This window comes from Dipodomys spectabilis, unplaced genomic scaffold (assembly GCF_019054845.1).
Source record: "Dipodomys spectabilis isolate Male_0828 unplaced genomic scaffold, ASM1905484v1 ptg000307l, whole genome shotgun sequence".
Classification (NCBI taxonomy): domain Eukaryota; kingdom Metazoa; phylum Chordata; class Mammalia; order Rodentia; family Heteromyidae; genus Dipodomys; species Dipodomys spectabilis.
Genome location: NW_024870984.1, coordinates 5,669,454 through 5,688,238, shown reverse-complemented (window position 1 = coordinate 5,688,238; position 18,785 = coordinate 5,669,454). Strand labels below are relative to the sequence as shown.

Genomic DNA, 18,785 nt, shown 5'->3' with positions numbered 1-18,785 from the left:
AAGGCCAGGTTCTCATCATAGAATCCAAACAGAATATGGTATCCCGTAAGATAGAATAAACATAGGAGAACCCAGATGTCTTCTATTCAGCCAGATAGCAAAGAGATTAACAAAACTAAAATACCATCAATTTTTGTGCTTTTTTTAATTTAAAAAATTAATTTTTTTACCAAAATATTTGTGTCAACAGGACTTGGATTTCTTATAGTTATTTTAAAATCCATTGTTTGGACAGTTAACATTCTAGGCCATAATACACTTCTAGTTCCATCTCAGTTTTGGGAAATGCTAAGCGATGAGCACAACATTGACTGCACTGGCAACTATTATGTAGACAGCAGCTTACAGCTGCAGAGAATCGAGGTATATTACAACGAGGCAGCTAGTGAGTGTCTCCTGTCTGGCTTCCAATACTGTGGCAGAATAGGTCCCTGGGGAATACTAATGACAAGGAAGGAGTTCCTGCCTTTCTTAGGGTGGTATTGTAGTTCGAATTTGGGGCCTCAATCTTGTAAGTCAAGTGCTGTATCCACCTGAGCCCCTCCACCATATATTTTGTTTTAATTTTTGAGTATACACTTGTGAATTTCCTCAGGAAAGCCTTTTACTGAATTCCCCCTACCTGTACTTGCTGACTAGCCACACCTGGATTTTTTTTTTTTTTTTGTCATGGGGCTTCAACTCTGGGCATAGGCATTGTCCTTCATCTCTTCAATCTTTCTTTTCCTTTTATTACCAGGGGTTCCTTTTTTTAGAACTCTCTGGGCTTCTGGGATAACTCCTTCTAGCTTAGTTTAATTCATTAATTCTGCTTGTTGTAACATATTTGGAAATTTTAAGTTTTTATGTTTACTATGCGTGAGCCGCAAAACCGCTTGTGAAGTTGTAGGAGTTTTTGGAGGCAGCGTCACATCAGATGATTGATTGGGGCATCGCCCACATTTAATCTTTGGTCCTAGTCTTTATTATTTAGAGAAGTCATCTCTATTGGACTGGAAAGAAACAACATGCTCTGTTCACAGATCAATAGAAAAATAGCCAAAACGAGAATAAAAGCAATGAATGTACAGCCAAGAAGAATATAGTAAGAATAAAGGTAGAGGCTATAAAGGTGCAGCCAAGTGTATGGGAAGCCTTGAACCAACACCCCCTTCCTGCAGGCATGCTTCCTTAAAGCTCTTTGTCTAAGGCTATCTCATGCAGACTCCGCAGGAGGTGGCATGACACCAACTATTTCAGGTAGTTTCTTGGAAATGAGAGTCTCCCAGAATTTCCTGCCCCAGCTGGCTTCAATCTGCGATCCTAAGATCTCAGACTTTTGAGTAGCTAGAATTTCACCCTTCAGCAACCAGAGCCCAGTTGCATTGCCCTCTTTAAAATACAGATTAAATTTCTAAAAAAAAATTTTGAAATTGAAAATTTTAAAATTTTAAAGAGGGATGTTCAGTCACTAATATATATGTGAATAGTCCAAATCATAAAGCATAAATAAAGTGTCTCACCCTGAAATCTATAACACTTCTGGACTTCAGCATTTTGAATATGAATACTTAGCCAACAATAAATTCTTTTTAAGGTTTTTAAAGTAAAAAACATTGTTGTGATGTAGAAAAACCCAATAATAATGTGTAAACACTGCTTTTAAGTGATATATATTGTCTTTCCTAATACAAACAACCTTACTGAAGTCTACAGAGTAGATTGTCAGTTTTTGTAACTGTCAATGTGAAATTCATTTAATTTTTTATAAAGAGTTTCCATTCTACATCATTGTATACAAACAGAATCGTAGATAATTGGTTTTCCTGTGTAATAAACCAATGAAAAAGTGCAAACAAAAGGACAGAGCTATTTAATGTACTTGAGTTTTATAGATCTACATTTGGGGATGTCCTCACCTTCGTATTTTGTGGTGATATTGCTTAAGTAAGATATAAGACTTTAATCTTGTGGTTCCTTGGTTGAGAGTCGTTGTGTGGAATTGTGTCACTGCTATGAACAGTATTTTATGTTGTGTCTTTATTAGATCCTGTATATCAGGCAGGATGGCCAGTTTTCTTCATGTCATTGTTTAGGAAGGGGGCAGTCTCAAACTCATGTTTATATCATTTTAACTGATATCCCTTTTGAAAAATCAGGTTAAATGGCAAATTGCAAGTAATTGCCCAAGGTTGCTCTGAGTATTTGAATACAGGGAAATGTGCTATTTGATAACAATTATTGAAAAATTATAACACAAGAAATATGAATTTTATGTATTTTCCCCAGGAAAGCATTATACTTGAATTTCCCCTACATCTACTTGCTGAAGAGCCACACCTGGCTCTTTTGTTTTATTTGTTTGTTTTTTTGTCGGCAGTGGCACTTAAACTCTGGGCCTATGCACTGTGCCCCAACTCTTCTGTTCAAGACAAGCAGCCCTACCACTTAAGCCACAGTGCCATTTCTGGTTTTCTATCAGTTTATTGGAGATAAGAGTCTCACAGACTTTCCTGCCCAGGCTGGCTTTGAACAGTGATGATCTCCAACTCCATAGTTGCTAAGATTATAGGCATGAGCCACTGGTGCTCTGCACCTAGCTACTTTTAATTGGGGAAGGGAAGGGATAGTGGGAGAACAACAAAGGAGTGGGTAACAATGTTCGACAATAAATGTTCTCATTTCCTTACTCATGTAACTGTAACTCCCCTATACAGCACCTTTACAATAAAAATAAAATTAACAAAAAAGAGAAAGCTTCTTGCTGATAGGCAATGATGACTCACACCAATAATCCTAGCTACTCAGGAGGCTGAGAAATGAGAATCATCGTTCAAATCCAGCCTGGGCAGGAAAGTTCCTGAGAACCTTATCTACAATAAACAACTCAGAAAACTGAAAGTTGGACTGTGGCTCAAGTGATAGAGTGCTAGCCTTGAGCTGAAGAGCTGAGGGACAGTGCCCAGGCCCAGAGTTCAAGCCCCACCATGAACAACAACAACAAAAAAAAGGTGTTGTCATCTTTCTTTTGCCCCATTAGACTCAAAGCCTGATGCTCATCTTTGCCTCCTGAGTAGCTGAGATTTCAGCCACCATGCCCAAAGCAAAGGAATAAAATGCATGGAAATAGACAACTGCAAACGTCCTTAAAGTTGCTGAAGCCTCTTGCATGGTGATTCATTCTCAAGATATCTTTTCTGTTTCCATGTCTGAAATGCTGTAATTTCTATAATGAATGCTGAGAGCCACTTAGAATCATAAGCTCTGCTCCTAAGTTCCTTGTCAAGTATAGGCCCAAGTCAACTCTTGTTCCCACAGGCAACAAATATGTTCCTCGGGCCATCATGGTGGACCTAGAGCCTGGCACCTTAGACTTAGTAGGATCAGAACCATAGAGTTTCAGACCAGACACTTCATATTTAGTACGTCAGCATGGTCCATAGAAGATGGCTAACAGGCACCCCTCCTTCGTAACATCCAGACACTCCAGTTCCCAGAGCTGAGCTGAGCCTTTATTCATCTAGATATCATCCTCACCTAACCCACCTATTTCAGTCCACGGGAGTCATGTCCCTGTCCACTCAATCAGCACAGATAAATACCAGTCTGCAAACAGCCTCTGAAGGGAATGAACAGCGAGCAGGGAACGCCTCCAACAAGGTTTCAGCGCTGCTGGCCTTTTCAAATACCTGGCAATAACAGGGAACCATTTCAGGACACCAGAAATCAAAGCACAGCTATGTGTGAGCAAGGTGCAGACAAGTGCCTGCAGCTTAGCTTCCCTCTGACCATTCTGTTCTCCTGTTCCTCCTGTGAAAGTAAGTACTTTTCCAGTATTGAGGCAGGCTCTGTTCATTTTTTTTGGTCAGTCGTGGGGCTTGAACTCTGGGCCTGAGCACTGTACCTCAGCTCTTCAGCTCAAGGCAAGCACTCTACCGCTTGAACCACAGCATCCCTTCTGGCTTTTTCTGTTTATGTGGTGTTGAGGAATCGATCCCAGGGCCTTGTGCATGTGAGGCAAGCACTCTACCACTAAGACCCCTTCCTATCACCAGGCTCTGTTCATTTTTAGAAGTACGTGGTTTGGGTTAAAATGTATCTTCCTCCACATTGTCTTTACTTTCTTTAGAACCTGGTTGATTTGTAGGGTCCCAGAAACATTGAAAACATTTCCTGGGGGCTAGGAAGGTGGCTCAGCAGTACCGTGCTTGCCTTGCATGCATGAGGCCCTGGGTTCGATTCCTCAGCACCATATAATCAGGAAAAAAAGCCAGAAGTGGTGCTGTGGCTTAAGTGGTAGAGCACTAGCCTTGAGCTGAAGAGCTGAGGGACAGCGCCCAGGCCCAGAGTTCAGGCCCACGACTGGACCCCAAAAAAGAAAACATTTCCTTTATTTCACCAGTGTATCTAAAATAATAGCCAAAGTTGCTCAGAGGAGCCTATAGTCTTCACAATGCATATAGCAAAGTCATTATTCCTGGAGTATGTGTCTCATCATGTCTTTGTGTCTGATAGGCCAGAACAGAGCAGGCAATAACTGGGCCAAGGGCCACTACACAGAGGGAACCGAGCTGGTGGAGTCAGTGCTGGAAGTGGTGAGCAGAAAGGTGTGTCTGTCTCCAGGGTTTCTAGCTGGCCTACTCCCTGGGAGGTGGCACCAGGTCAGGCATGGGCACCCTGATTCTCAACAAGATCCGAGAGGAGTTCCCAGACAGCATCATGAACACCTTCAGTGTCATGCCCTTGCCCAAGATGTTGGACACTGGCACCTTAGACTCAGTGAGATTGGAACCATTTGGCCAGAGTTTCAGACCAGACAACTTCATATTTGATATGTCATCATAGTCCATGGGAGATGGCTAACGGGCACCCCTCCTCCCTAACATCCAGACACTCTAGTTCCCAGTGCTGGGCTGAGCCTTTATCCACCTAACCCTATCATCCTCACCTAACCCTACAACACCATCTTGTCTGTCCACCAGTTGGTGGAAAATGCAGATGAAACGTTATGCATTGACAACAAGGCCCTGTATGACATCTGCTTTTGCACTCTGAAGCTGCCCATGCCCACCTATGGAGACCTGAACCACCTGGTGTTGGCTACCATGATCAAGGTCATCACCTGCCTGCGCTTCCCTGCCCAGCTGAATGCAGACCTGCGCAAGCTGGCTGTGAACACGGTGTCCTTGCCCTGCCTGCGCTTCTTCATGCCTGGCCTTGCACCCCTGACTAGCCGTGCCAGCCAGCAGTACAATGCTCTCTCAGTGCCCAAGCTCACCCAGCAGATGTTTACACCAAGAACACGATGGTCACCTGTGATCCCCGCCATGGCTTCTACCTGACAGCGGCTGCCATCTTCCGAGGCCGCATGTCCATGAAGGAGGTGGATGAGCAGATGCTCAACTTGCAGAACAAGAACAGCAGCTACTTTACAGAATGGATCCCCAACAACGTGAAGACACTTGTGTGTGACATCCCCACACATGGCCTCACGATGTTGGCCACATTCATTGGCAACAACACGGCCATCCAGGAACCCTTCAAGCACACCTCAGAGCAGTTCAGTGCCATGTTGCAGCACAAGGCATTCTTGCACTGGTATACAGGTGAGGGCATGGATGAGATGGAGTTCACTGAGGTTGAAAGCAACATCAATGACCCGGTGTCCAAGTACCAGCAAATCAAAGATGCCACTGCTGATGAACAGGGGGAATTTGAAGAAGTCTTGTGGAAGAAGAGGTTTAAGACTTCCCATTGCTAGCAGTGCAACAGGAATGCCAGAGCCTGCCTACTGCTTCTCAAATAAATGGTGCTTTCCTGAGCTACTGTTGTCCTGCAGTGGGACCTTGCTATGTATCATCATGCTCAGCCTTCTCTGTCAGGAACTCACTGACAGTGAATGTAAAAATGCAGATTTCTTTTAAATATGATTGTTTTAAAACCCTATTTGTATAAATAAAGAAGTATACATTTTATACCCTGAGCCCTTATTCTTCTTTAGAATCCTTTTTATTCTTTCAGTGTATTTGAAATATAAATTTGGCCAGAAGGATTTAATCTTAGCAATATAGGACTGGTGCTCAAGAGGAGTATTAAATTCATGGTTTTTCTGCTATTTTGAAGAGGAGGATGACAAGTGCCAATGTTGTTGTTTTTCCCCCTGGCCCAGTTTTATAGTTTTCAATCTCTCAAAGCATGCAAGTAGCAAAAAAACAGTTTGAAGAGAAAGAAAACTAGATCCAGAAGCTACTTCTCCTTCAGACAACCACAGGTTCTTGTCTCATGTCCCATCAGAGGGATTTCAGTCACATTCCCCAGAAACAGTATCAGGAACACTGATCCCTGTGTTTAGAGTTCAGTTGGCAATGAAGCAGCACTCACAGGATGAGTGCAAGTTCCTGGTTGCCAGGGTAGTTTCTCAAGGTGTCTGGCAGCTTTAAGTACAGAAGTGATTCTAGCTGTTTGAGGGAGTGAGAGGCTGAGAAGCTGACCAATCCCATAGTGTATCAAGAACTGCTTGACACAGTACTTCCAAGTCAAACAGAGGAGGGGAGACATGGCCTCTCCCAATGACCCATTCTCATGTTCATTTTTCCAGCAGTCAAAGCTGTCTGAGGCCCACAGGGTGTTGTAAGGATATAAGGGATGGATGGATCTAGCCTGTTGGGTATGTTTACTTTACATGAGTGAAACAGAAATCTCAATTGCTTAGAACCTACAATGGCCAGGAAGAGGGTGAACACTTCTGTTTTCACTGGAGGCCAAATCAATCACTGGTTCTTTTTGCCAGAATCTTTCACTCTTCTTTCAGTGAGGCTCCAGGCAGGTTGTCTGTGCCAAGCATTCCTCCATGGCCACCAATAACCTGTAAGAGTACATTTTCTTCAGAAACAGGGCTATGGGAATACTGCAACTTATAGAAAGCTCTAAGGAAAAGGTACTTCTGGGTGAGGTGCAAGTACCTTGTTGCTAGTAAAGTTGGGAGATGGTAAGTTCCGTGTTTTCCTCTACCAGCCCTGAGGTTGGGGTAGGGTGGGGAGGGGTGGGATAGAGATCTTTAAGCCAAGCTGGTCTCACTCATTAGAAAGTAAACTGTCCCAGAGAGTGATCTGTGACTAGAAGCAGGTTATTTTGTGTCCTTGCCCCAGGGAGATCAAAGTGCAAATAGCTTCCATTGTGGGAGTCCTAGGGAGTAAGTGTTGATACCCCTGGGTCTCTTGTCCTAGAACTTACCAGGTTGGATGAACCCAAATCTTCTAAGGCTGCTGGGTCAGAACTGAAGGGAGGCCTGGCCAAGGCACTCTCATTCCTCAGTGGGTTAAGGATTGAGGCCAAGCTGTGATGGAGGCACCACCCATCCTATCTACCAGTGTTTGACTAAGAACATTTTTGTTTTCTCTTAAGTACCCATTTATGAGTCTTTTCATGAGTCTTTTCTGGTGGCTTTGGCTTATTTCTTTACACTTTTGAAGAAGTAGTTCTTGGTTCATAATTAATGACTCATGCCTCACTCCTTAGAAAACTCCTGTTGATAATTTTACCAGTAGACCACCATGTATTTCTCAGGCATGACTTTTGTTTTCTCCTAGCCAGAGCTCTGCATTCATTGCCACACAAGCTAATGTGGAGGTGATTCCTATAGATCGGTGAATTTTTGTCCAATTGCTAAGTGCAGCATCTCCCTTATTCTCATGTACCTTAGTAATTGTATCAAATACTTAATAGAGTTCTTGACAAGTTTGATAAACAAAGTTCAGAGGTGAAGATGCAGCTCAGTAGTAGAGTACATCCCTGGCATGCACATGACTCTCAGTTCAGTCCCCAGCACCAAAAGGAGGAAAGGCAACAAATGTTAGGCTCAGGAGAGGATACATTAGGACTCATAGAACAGCAGCACCTAGATTGGCAATGAGGAGTTGTGAAATGAGGGAACATTGGTAGAATATTTGTAGGGGGAAAGAAGAGAGCCCCTTGATGTGTGTACCCTTTTAGAAAGCAGAGGTAAAAACAGGGAATAAACCTCTGGTAGTCAGCCTAGGCCATGGAAGGAAGAAGCCATGACATGTATGTTACTCTATTGGGACCAGAGTGTAAAGTGGCACCATCATACCAGGCCATGGCCCAACAAGAACAGGTTTGTCAGAAACACATTCTTGCATTGGAGAGATGTCTTTTGACCACTTTGGCCATGTTAATATTTCCTTATGCTGTTTCTTTTTCCTTCTAACTTGTCATACCTATAGCAGATCCTGTCCAGGAGACCCATTCTCTCTAATCTTATTCTCTAAGTCTCCCAGTTTATAGCTCCATATATCCTAGACCAAAAAAGTAGGGGGTAGATACTCTGTCAGACATAGATTGAAACTGAAAGCTATTTTTGAAGTAGACTTTGACAAGGTTCAGGTATTGACAGTCTTGTGTTGATATGTGCTGTGATTGCAACCAGCTTCTGGTCTAATTCTGAGATGACAGTGGGAGAGAAATGGTGATAGGACATCATGGACCACTATGGATTCAAAACCTTCGCAGGTACATCTCCATTCACGGATGTGCTATCAGCCAACATACAGATGTCTGTTAAAGGGATGATGGCCGGGAAAAGGAAATTTATTGGCCACAGATGAGACCAGCCTTTTGACAAGTGGTTGCCTTTCAGTGTGAGGCAAATAATGCCTACCTATACAGAGATATTTTTCAGGAAGCAAGATGATTCACTCACATCTTCTTATCCACAAAATAATCTGAGAATAACTCTGGAAGACCAGAGGTGAGAGTCATGTGCTTTGTGTTTCTACACGACTGCTTTGCTTCATGGCTCTTTATGCTCTTCTGAAACCTCCTTCTGAGCTGGCCCACAATGTGCCCAGGAGGCAGGAATCAAAGGGGACTTGGAAGCTTGGCTGCTGATCACTCTGGCCACACTGACTTGGGGCTGTAGGCATGTGCTGCGAATCTGCTCCATTCTAATGGTATGGGCTCCAGTGGGAGCTTTGGTTCTTACCAGGAGAAGGTAACAGTGCCTCTGTTTTTGAGCCATCTCCCAGGTCAGGATGTCTTTATCTGCAGAGGCTGGAGCTTTGCCATATCTCTCATCATGACAGGTTTTTTTCTTTCGACTTTTTCTTCTTCCTTTCTTTCTTCCTTTCTTTCTTTCTTTCTTTCTTTCTTTCTTTCTTTCTTTCTTTCTTTCTTTCTTTTCTTTCTTTCTTTCTTTCTTTCTTTCTTTCTTTCTTTCTTTCTTTCTTTCTTTCTTTCTTTCTTTCTTTCTTTCTTTCTTTCTTTCTTTCTCTCTCTCTCTTTCTCTCTTTCCTTTTTCCCTTTCTTTCTTTCTTTCTTTTACTTTTTTTTCCTTTATTTTGTCGGTCATGGGACTTGAACTTTAGGCCTAGGGGCTGTCTCTCTGTTCTTCAGCTCAAGTCTAGCTCTCTATCACTTGAGCCACAGTGCCACTTCCAGTTTTCTGGTGGTTTCTTGGAGATAAGTGTCTCAAGGCCTTTCCTGCCCAAGCTGGTTTTTTACTGGCATACTATATCTCTGCCTCCTGAGTAGCTAGGTTTACAGTCAAGGGCCACTGGTGCCCAGTTTGACAGGTTAATTATTTGCTAAACATAACAGTGGCCACATTCTGTCCTGGGAGAAGTTTCCCCATCATCCTACAACACTGATGGTCTTAGTGTTGTGGCAGAGCACACAGCAAGGGGGCTTTCTATGCAATACCTGAAAAGGCAGCTTGCAAAGGCCAAGGAGATTGTTGTTGGAGAGATTGTTGTTCAAAAGCCCCTAGTGCTAGGAAGACTCTAGAAATGCATACATCTCAACTTGCACTGGGCATTTCCAAATTTTAAGTTCTAGTGTTGTTTCTTTTCCTTTGTACACAGCTTGAGTAGGTTGTTCCAGACAAGGAAAGCTACCTACAGAAGGTCTGTGTGCTAGCTACACTCATACAGAACTAGTTCAGGGCTTGATTTTTGGTACATTTTTAGACTGCAATTTGTTCACTGGTGAGGTTTTTTAATGTTTCCAAGATCATTTTAAATGATTTTGTGCCCTCTCACCATATCACATAGGTTTCTATCCTAAGCTAAATCAGCAACAACAATAACAAAAACAACAACAAACAGACTGGACTCACTTGTAAAGTAGTTAAAAGTGCCACCTGCTGTTCAAACTGCAGAAATACCCATTTCTTGTAACCTTCAGAGAAACAAAGGCTTTCTTCTTCTTCTTCTTCCTCTTCTTCTTCTTCTTCTTCTTGTTCTTGTTCTTGTTCTTCTTCTTCTTCTTCTTCTTCTTCTTCTTCTTCTTCTTCTTCTTCTTCTTCTTCTTCTTCTTCTTCTCCTTCTTCTCCTTCTTCTCCTTCTTCTCCTTCTTCTCTTCTTCTCCTTCTTCTCATTCTTCTTCTTCTTATTATTATTGTGAAAATACCGTACAGATGGGTCTTTCTTTTCCTATGATATTCCTCTTGTTTCATAGTTACAGTGTATTTTGTCCCCAGCACATATGTCTGTCCTTCCAGAAAATAAGCAATGTACAGACTGTTTATTGCTGTTCTATGCAAAGCAAAGCACATCAGTCTGGGCATGAGTTTTCTGTAGTCTAGTTTGTCGACTAGTAATATGTTTATAGTAGTCTGTACCCAAATTCCTTAAACTTTTTGAGGCAAAGATCTTCATTGTCGTAAATATTCAGAATGGAAGAGAGAATGGAGATCAACTAACATGTTACATCGTCAATTGTCCAGGGCTGCTATTTCCACGATTGGACTTGATGATACCCAGTTTGCAGATTCATTGTCATGAAATGGCCCTTACATCATTGATAAAACTGAGTATCTTGGGTTCCTTTTATAGCATTGGACTTTTGATGTCTGTATACTATGTGTCTGAAGGACCCAAGAGCAAGCTTATCTCCACAGAAGTGAGGTCTCCTCTCATGATAGAGTGAGATAATGTGGGGACTTTCCAAAGGAAGAGGCTATTACTCAGCACTCCTATCTTACAGGATTTGGAGAGAGAACAAAACAAACCCATAAACTGGCCCTAGAACTTGACCTCTTCCTACTCATTCCTTTCTTCTTCAGATAATAAAGCTGAGTAAGCTGAGGAAGGAAGCACACTACCTCCTAATTCAAATTTTGTTGCCTGGTTTCCCCAGACAATTCCTACACCATTCCATGAGTGTTTGACCTAACATCTGATCTTGTCAAGTGTCTTCTCAGAAGGAATTCTATTGAATAATAATGTCTTCAAAAACTAACTTTGTGGAAAATCTTTCCTTCCCTTCCATATCTAAGACAGCCTTTAACTCAGTTCACAGATGATCCAACGGGAACAAATACAAATTGTGTATGCTGCATTGTACACCTCTTAATGTTTATGGGCTTTCATTTTAAGTTTTAAAGGATAAGTATAAAAACCAGGAGCCTGCTGGTTCATGCCTGTAATCCTAGCTACTCAGGGGGCTGAAATCTGAGGATTGCAGTTTGAAGCCAGCTGAGACAAGAAAGTCCATGAGACTCTTATCTCCAATAAACTACTAAGAAAAAGCTGGAAGTGGTGTTGGGATTTAGTTTGTAGAACACTAGCCTTGAGCACAAAGAGGCTCAAAGACAGTGCACAGGCCCTATGTTCAAGCCCCATGGCTAGCAAACACAACCACATGTATACTTACTTAACAAAACTGTACACATTTCCTCTTTAGGTCCATCATGATCTCTTACCACTAGCCACACTGCCGCTGGATTTTTGTAGTACATGATCGTACAGCTTTGTGGACCGGAGAGGTCTCTCCTGACAGGTCATTTCTACAAAGATTTGGTGGGTGGCTGTGTTTTAACAAACTGAGTTTCTGTTCAACTCATGTTTACAAATGAGTTTACACATCATCATTGCACCCTTCCTCTGAGCAGGGCTGCTGGTGAATTTAGCATGGACCTCTGAAATAGAGACATAATTTCATTTGACATTATTACCATTCCAGGCAAAAATTGAAATTCTAGTTATAAAACAATATATCAATCCTATTGAAATCCTGGTATTGATTTTCCTCAAAGACTTTGAAACCAGAATTTTTTTTTAATCTTGAAAATGTAGTACAGAGGGGTTACAATTACATGAGCAAGGTAATGAGTACATTTCTTTTTGGGGGGTTGGGGAGTCCGGTCGTGGGCCTGAGCTCTGGGCCTGGTCACTGTCCCTCAGCTCTTCACCTCAAGGCTAGCGCTCAACCTCTTGAGCCACAGCACCACTTCCAGCTTTTATTTCTGCTTCTGTGGTGCTGAGGAATCAAACCCAGGGCCTCATGCATGCAAGGCAAGCACTGTACCACTGAGCCACCTTCCCAGCCCAAATGAGTACATTTCTTATCAAGCATTGTTCCCTCCTCCTTTGTTTCCCCTTACCATCCCTTCCCATCTCCCTCCCCATACCACACCAGAGTTGTAAAGTTCATTTTTTGACATAACATCTTGTACGTCTCATTGTTGCAATGGGTCCACCTGTATCCCTGTTTAAACAATTTGTTTTTTCCCTTCCCCTCCACAAATTATAGCAACATCAAATACAGTGAAAACAGGGTTTATACTGAGGAGAAGGGACATAAAAAAACCACAAACAATCATCTTATAAATATGTTTAAAACAATAGCAAGAAAGAAAAGAAATGTGAGTCCTTATCTTGGGGTTCATTTCACCTAACATCAACTCCTCTGAACATTTCTGCTTGTCTCAGACATACACTAGTCATTGCAAATAAGGGAAACCATGGGACCTGTGTTTCTTTGAGCTTGAGATGAGAATTTTTTATATATGTACAAATATATCATGGGAGAAGCATGGAATCGTGGACAGTTTTTGATTCTTATGTGTTCATGTACCACAGCTTTATCATTAAACTCCATTTTGAGCTTTCGAATAATGCCTTGGGCCATCTCATTTAGAAACCTTAGATATTAGTGCAGCTTGTTCTTTTAAAGGATCAATTCTTGCATAATGCAAAACATTACTTACCTTGGGGGCAATTGGCAAGGCTGAGATGAGGTCGGCCTTACCTAACAGACTACACCTCACACCAATTGCTGGAATCTGCATCTGCAAGCCCTGTTCTCCTGTGTTCCTTACAAACCTCCCAACCTCCCTCCTTACAATATAATCTAGCTGGAAGCATTGACTCACACTTGTAATTCTAGCTACTCAAAAGTCTGAGATACATCCAGAGGATTTGTGTTAAGACCAGATCAATTAGAAAAGTCTGTTAAAATTGAGCCTCCAATGATTAGTACAAACAGAACTGAAAGTGTGATTCAAGTAGCCAAGTGCCAGCCAACTAAGCAGAAGACCCTGAGTTCAACTGCAGGACTTGCAGAGGGAGGGTGGGGGGGGGGGGGAGGAAGGGGGGAGGGGAGATGCAGCACTATATTCCATCTGATAGTATTCAGAGGATGAGGAACTAGTAGGAAGTGCTTCAATAGCTGTTGTCAGTCAAGCCCTGGCTTAGAACTCTGTATATGAAAAGTTGTAGTTATTGTTCAATGGTCAGGCTCAAACTACCTATAAAGAATAACTTTATATGTATGTAGGTATACGTTTATGCTTTGATCTACTGTGTGAAGTCAGAACAAGAAACTACCTCTGAAAACAGAATCAGCTGTATGGTAGGGAGGAAGAAGCAGATTCCCTATATAGTATAGCATCAACCTCCCTGGAACTACAAAGCCTATAAAACAAATTCCAGCACAGCATTGGCTGTGTTTTATGGCAAGTTCTTGTCCCCTGCAAAGGCCACCCTATCCCATGTCTGCTTTGCTCTCCAATTTCCTGTGGCAGTAGCATCCACCAACACATAATGGGATACAGGCATTGAGATGCTTGCTGATCTTTCTTTCCAACCTTATGTCTTAAATTAGCTTATCTCCATGTCCATAAGTTAATTTAGTCCAGTTTATAAGACCTTAGAAAATACGTGTTTCCAATTCAATGTGTAAAGTCTCCTTGCAGGGGCAGGTAATATCCCTTGGTCAATAACCCTTCAGTCAGTACCAGACAATCTTAGTGCCAAGTTCACTCTGAATTTTCCTTTTTCTTGGATACAAGAACTCCCTAAAAAAAAAAAAAAAGAACTCCCTAAAATCAGTATGATCTTTGGATCTTCAAAGAGAAAAAGTTGGAAATGCTATATGCAATAGTCAGAGTGGCCAAGAGCCACTGTAAATACGAAAGCCGTTCTGGCTATGTCACCTACAATCGGTGGCAGCAGCCACAACTGTGTAATATCCAGGCTGTAGGTAAGCCTTTACAACCTGCAGCAGGTAGATCCACAGTCTACCTTTTCTGGGAAGAGGCTTTTTAAGAAATCTATTTTTTTTTTAATTTTATTTTATTTTATTTGAGAACATACTGTACAGAGGGGTTACAATTACATGGGCAGGATAATGCATACATTTCTTACCAAGCATTGCAGCCTCCTCCTTTGTTTACCCTTCACCTCCCTTCCCAGCCTCCCCCCTCCCTCCCACCCAATCATACCCCCCCACCCCACCACCCCCCACCGACATTGTAAAGCTGGTTTTGACATGACATTTTCTACTTCTCATTGTTGCAACAGGTCCACCTGAATCCTTAAACGACTTGTTTGTCCCCATCTCCTCCACATGTTATACTGACATCAAATATAGTGAAAGCGGGGGTTACACTGTGGGGGAGGGACATACAAAGCAACAAAGAAATAATCTTATAAATGCGTTAGAAACACATGCATGAAAGAAACAAAAACATTAAAATACATATTTGACGTTTCGATTTCCTAACATCACATTATCTGACTTTTTCCGCTTGACTCATACCTATACTAGATATTGAAAATAAGGGAAACCATGGGACCTATGTTTCTTTGGGCCTGGCTTACTTCACTTAATATAATTTTTTCCAAGCCTTTCCATTTCCTAACAAATGGGGAAATGTCATTCTTTCTGATGGAGGCATAGAATTCCATTGTGTATATATACCACATCTTCTTGATCCATTCATCTACTGAGGGGCATCTGGGTTGGTTCCATGTCTTAGCTATGGTAAATAATGCTGCAATAAACATAGTTGTGCTGGTAGCTTTAGTGTGGCCTTGTTTGTGATCATTTGGGTAAATGCCCAAAAGTGGGATTGCTGGGTCATTGGGGAGCTATATGTGGAGTCTTTTGAGGAACCTCCATACTGCTTTCCAAAGTGGTTGAACAAGTTTACATTCCCACCAACAATGAAGTAAGGTTCCTTTCTGTCCACATCCCCTCCAGCATCTGTTGTTGTTAGAGTTCTTGATTTTTGCTGTTCTAACTGGAGTGAGGTGATATCTCAATGTTGTTTTGATTTGCATTTCTTTTATGGCTAGGGATGTTGAACATTTCTTCATGTGTCTATTGGCCATCCTTCTTTCTTCTTCAGAGAAGCTTCTCTTTAAGTCTTTCGCCCACTTACTTATTGGGCAGTTGTTTCTTTGAGGATTTGTTGTTGGGTGGTTTAATTTTTTGAGTTCCAAGTATATTTTAGATATGAGACCCTTGTCCGTTGTATGGCTAGTAAAGATCTTCTCCCAGTCCGTGGACTTTCTATTGATCTTGCTAGCTATGTCATTTGCCCTGCAGAAGCTCTGCAACCTTATACAATCCCATTTGTCCAGCCTTTCTTTGATTTGTTGTGTTTCCGGGTCTCTATTCAGAAAATTTCGGCCTGAGCCAAGGAGACCCAGGGTTTCTCCTATTCCATCCTGTAATGTTTTCAGAGTGTCTGCTTTGAGTTCAAGGTCTTTGATCCATTTGGAGTTGATTCTGGTGCAGGGTGATATATAAGGATCTAGCTTTAGTTTTCTACATGTAGTTAACCAGTTTTGCCAGCACCATTTACTGAAGAGGCTGTCTGTCTTCCATTCTATTGTTTTAGCTCCCTTATCGAAGATTAGATGGCTATAGGTCTGTAGGTTCATTTCTGGGTTTTCAATTCTATTCCATTGGTCCTGAGGTCTGTTCTTATGCCAATACCAAGTTGTTTTGATTACTATGGCTTTATAGTAGAGTTTGAAATTTTGTATTGATATTCCTCCAGCAGTGTTCTTTCCGTTGAGGAGCGTTTTTGCTATTCGGGGTCTTTTATTGTTCCATATGAATTTTTGGATTGCCTCTTCTATTTCCTTAAAGAATGAGGGTGGAATTTTGATAGGTATTGCGTTGAATTTGTAGATAGCCTTGGGAAGTATTGCCATTTTCAGGATGTTAATCTTTCCAATCCAGGAGCATGGGAGGTTTTGCCATTTTTTAAGTTCTGTGTTGATTTCCTTTTTCAAGATTTTAAAGTTTTCATCATAGAGGTCCTTCACTTCTTTAGTTAAGTTAATTCCTAGGTATTTTATTTTTTGTGGGGCTATTACAAATGGAGTTGCTTTCCTAACTTCAGCCACACTTTTCTCATTGTTGGCATACAGAAAAGCCATTGATTTTTGGGGGTTAATTTTGTAACCTGCTACTTTGCCAAAGTTTTGAATCAGCTTGAGTAATTTGGGAGTGGAGTCTATGGGATTCTTTAAATACAAGATCATGTCATCTGCAAAGAGGGAGAGTTTTATTTCTTCTTTCCCTATTTGGATCCCCTTTATGTCTGCATCTTGTCTTATTGCTGTAGCTAGGCATTCTAATACTAGATTGAAGAGAAGTGGAGAGAGTGGGCATCCTTGTCTTGTCCCTGAGTTAAGAGGAAATGGCTTTAGTTTTTCACCATTGAGTATAATGCTGGCTGTAGGTTTGTCATATACAGCCTTTATTGTATTGAGGAATGTTCCATGGATTCCTAATTTTTCCAAAACCTTCATCATAAAGGGGTGTTGGATCTTGTCGAATGCTTTTTCTGCGTCTATTGAGATAACCATGTGGTTCTTATTCTTGCTCCTGTTGATGTGATGAATAATATTAATTGATTTGTGTATATTGAACCAGCTTTGCATCCCTGAAATGAATCCTGTTTGATCGTGGTGTATGATTTTTTGGATGAATTGTTGAAGTCGGTTGGCCAAAATTTTGTTGAGAAGTTTTGCATCAATGTTCATCAAAGAAATGGGTCTATAGTTCTCTTTCTTTGATGAGTCCCTGCCTAGTTTTGGGATGAGGGTTATGATGGCTTCATAGAATGTGTTCGGTAGTGAGCTTTCTCTTTCAATTTCATTGAAGAGTTGGAGGAGAATTGGTGTGAGCTCTGCTTTGAAGGCCTTGTAAAATTCCGTTATGAAACCATCTGGTCCTGGACTTTTCTTAGCTGGGAGGTCTCTTATTGCTGTTTCTATTTCAATGCTTGATATGGGCCTGTTAAGATAGTTTACCTCATCTTGGTTTAGTTTTGGCATGTCAATATTTGCTAGGAAGAGGTCCATTTCTGTCAAGTTCTCAAACTTATTAGCATAAAGTTTTGAGAAGTATTCCCTTATAATGTTCTGAATCTTGCTTGTTTCCGTGGTGATGTTTCCATTCTCATCTCTGAGTTTATTAATTTGGGTGTGTTCTCTTCTTTTTCTGATAAGATTTGCTAAGGGTCTGTCAATTTTGTTAAGTTTTTCGAAGAACCAACTCTTTGTTTTGTTGATTCTTTCTATAGTTTTTTTGGATTCTAATTCATTTAATTCTGATTTAATTTTGATTATTTCTTTCCGTCTACTGGATTGGGGTTTATCTTGCTGCTCTTTTTCAAGGAGGTTTAGATGTGTCATTAAATTGTTAGTTTCAGATCTCTCCAATTTGTTGATGTAGGAGCTCAGAGCTATAAACTTGCCTCTGAGTACTGCCTTTGCTGTGTCCCAGAGGAGCTGGTATTTTGTGTGTTCATTTTTGTTCAATAGCATGAACATTTGAATTTCCTTTCTAATCTCTTCCATGACCCACTCATGATTCAGCAGTGTGTTGTTCAGCCTCCATGTGATACCGGACTTTCCTTGGTGGCTTTTGGTGTTGAGTTCTAACTTTATTCCCTTGTGGTCAGAGAGAATGCAAGGTATATCTTCAATGTTTCTGAATTTAGACAAGTTTGCTTTGTGGCCTAAAATGTGGTCTATTTTAGAAAACGTTCCATGTGCTGCTGAGAAAAACGTGTATTCTGATGCTGCTGGGTGAAATGTTCGGTAATTGTCTGTTAAGTCTAGTTGATCTATGCAGCTGTTTAGATCTGCGGTTTCTCTGTTGAGTTTTTGCCGAGTTGATCTATCTAGTGGGGAGAGTGTTGTGTTAAAATCCCCAACAATTAATGTCTTTGGATCTATATGGGATTTGAGGGAAAGTAGTGTTTCTTTGATAAATTTGGGTGCTCCATTGTTTGGCGAATAGATATTTAGAATTGTAATATCCTCCTGAAGGAGAGATCCTTTAATTAGTATGTAGCGACCTTCTTTATCTCTTTTCACGAATTTTAATTTGAAGTCTATTTTATCTGATATTAGGATTGCAACTCCCGCCTGTTTATGCGGTCCGTTTGCTTGGTAGATTTTGTTCCAGCCTTTAACATTGAAAATGTGTTTGTTTTTACGGGCAAGATGTGACTCCTGTAGGCAGCAGATAGAAGGGTCTTGTTTTTTAATCCAACTAGACAGTCTATGTCGCTTAATTGGAGAGTTCAGTCCGTTAACATTAAGAGATAGGACTGAGAGGTATTTGGGAGTTCCTGCCATGTTATCTACCTTCTTGGGGGCTGCGAAAACTGGGTTCTTCCTATGGTTCTTGGATTCTCAGTTTGGGTGCAGTTTCTTGGCCTTTATTGCGGTCTTGTTGGTTTTCTATGTGTAGGACAT

The 18,785-nt window shown here is 41.3% G+C and overlaps 1 pseudogene; it reads left to right on the top strand.

The window, feature by feature from the left end:
• Positions 1–5,740, top strand: part of LOC122127670 — a 74,869-nt pseudogene extending 69,129 nt beyond the window's left edge.
• The last annotated feature ends 13,045 nt before the right edge of the window (positions 5,741–18,785 follow it).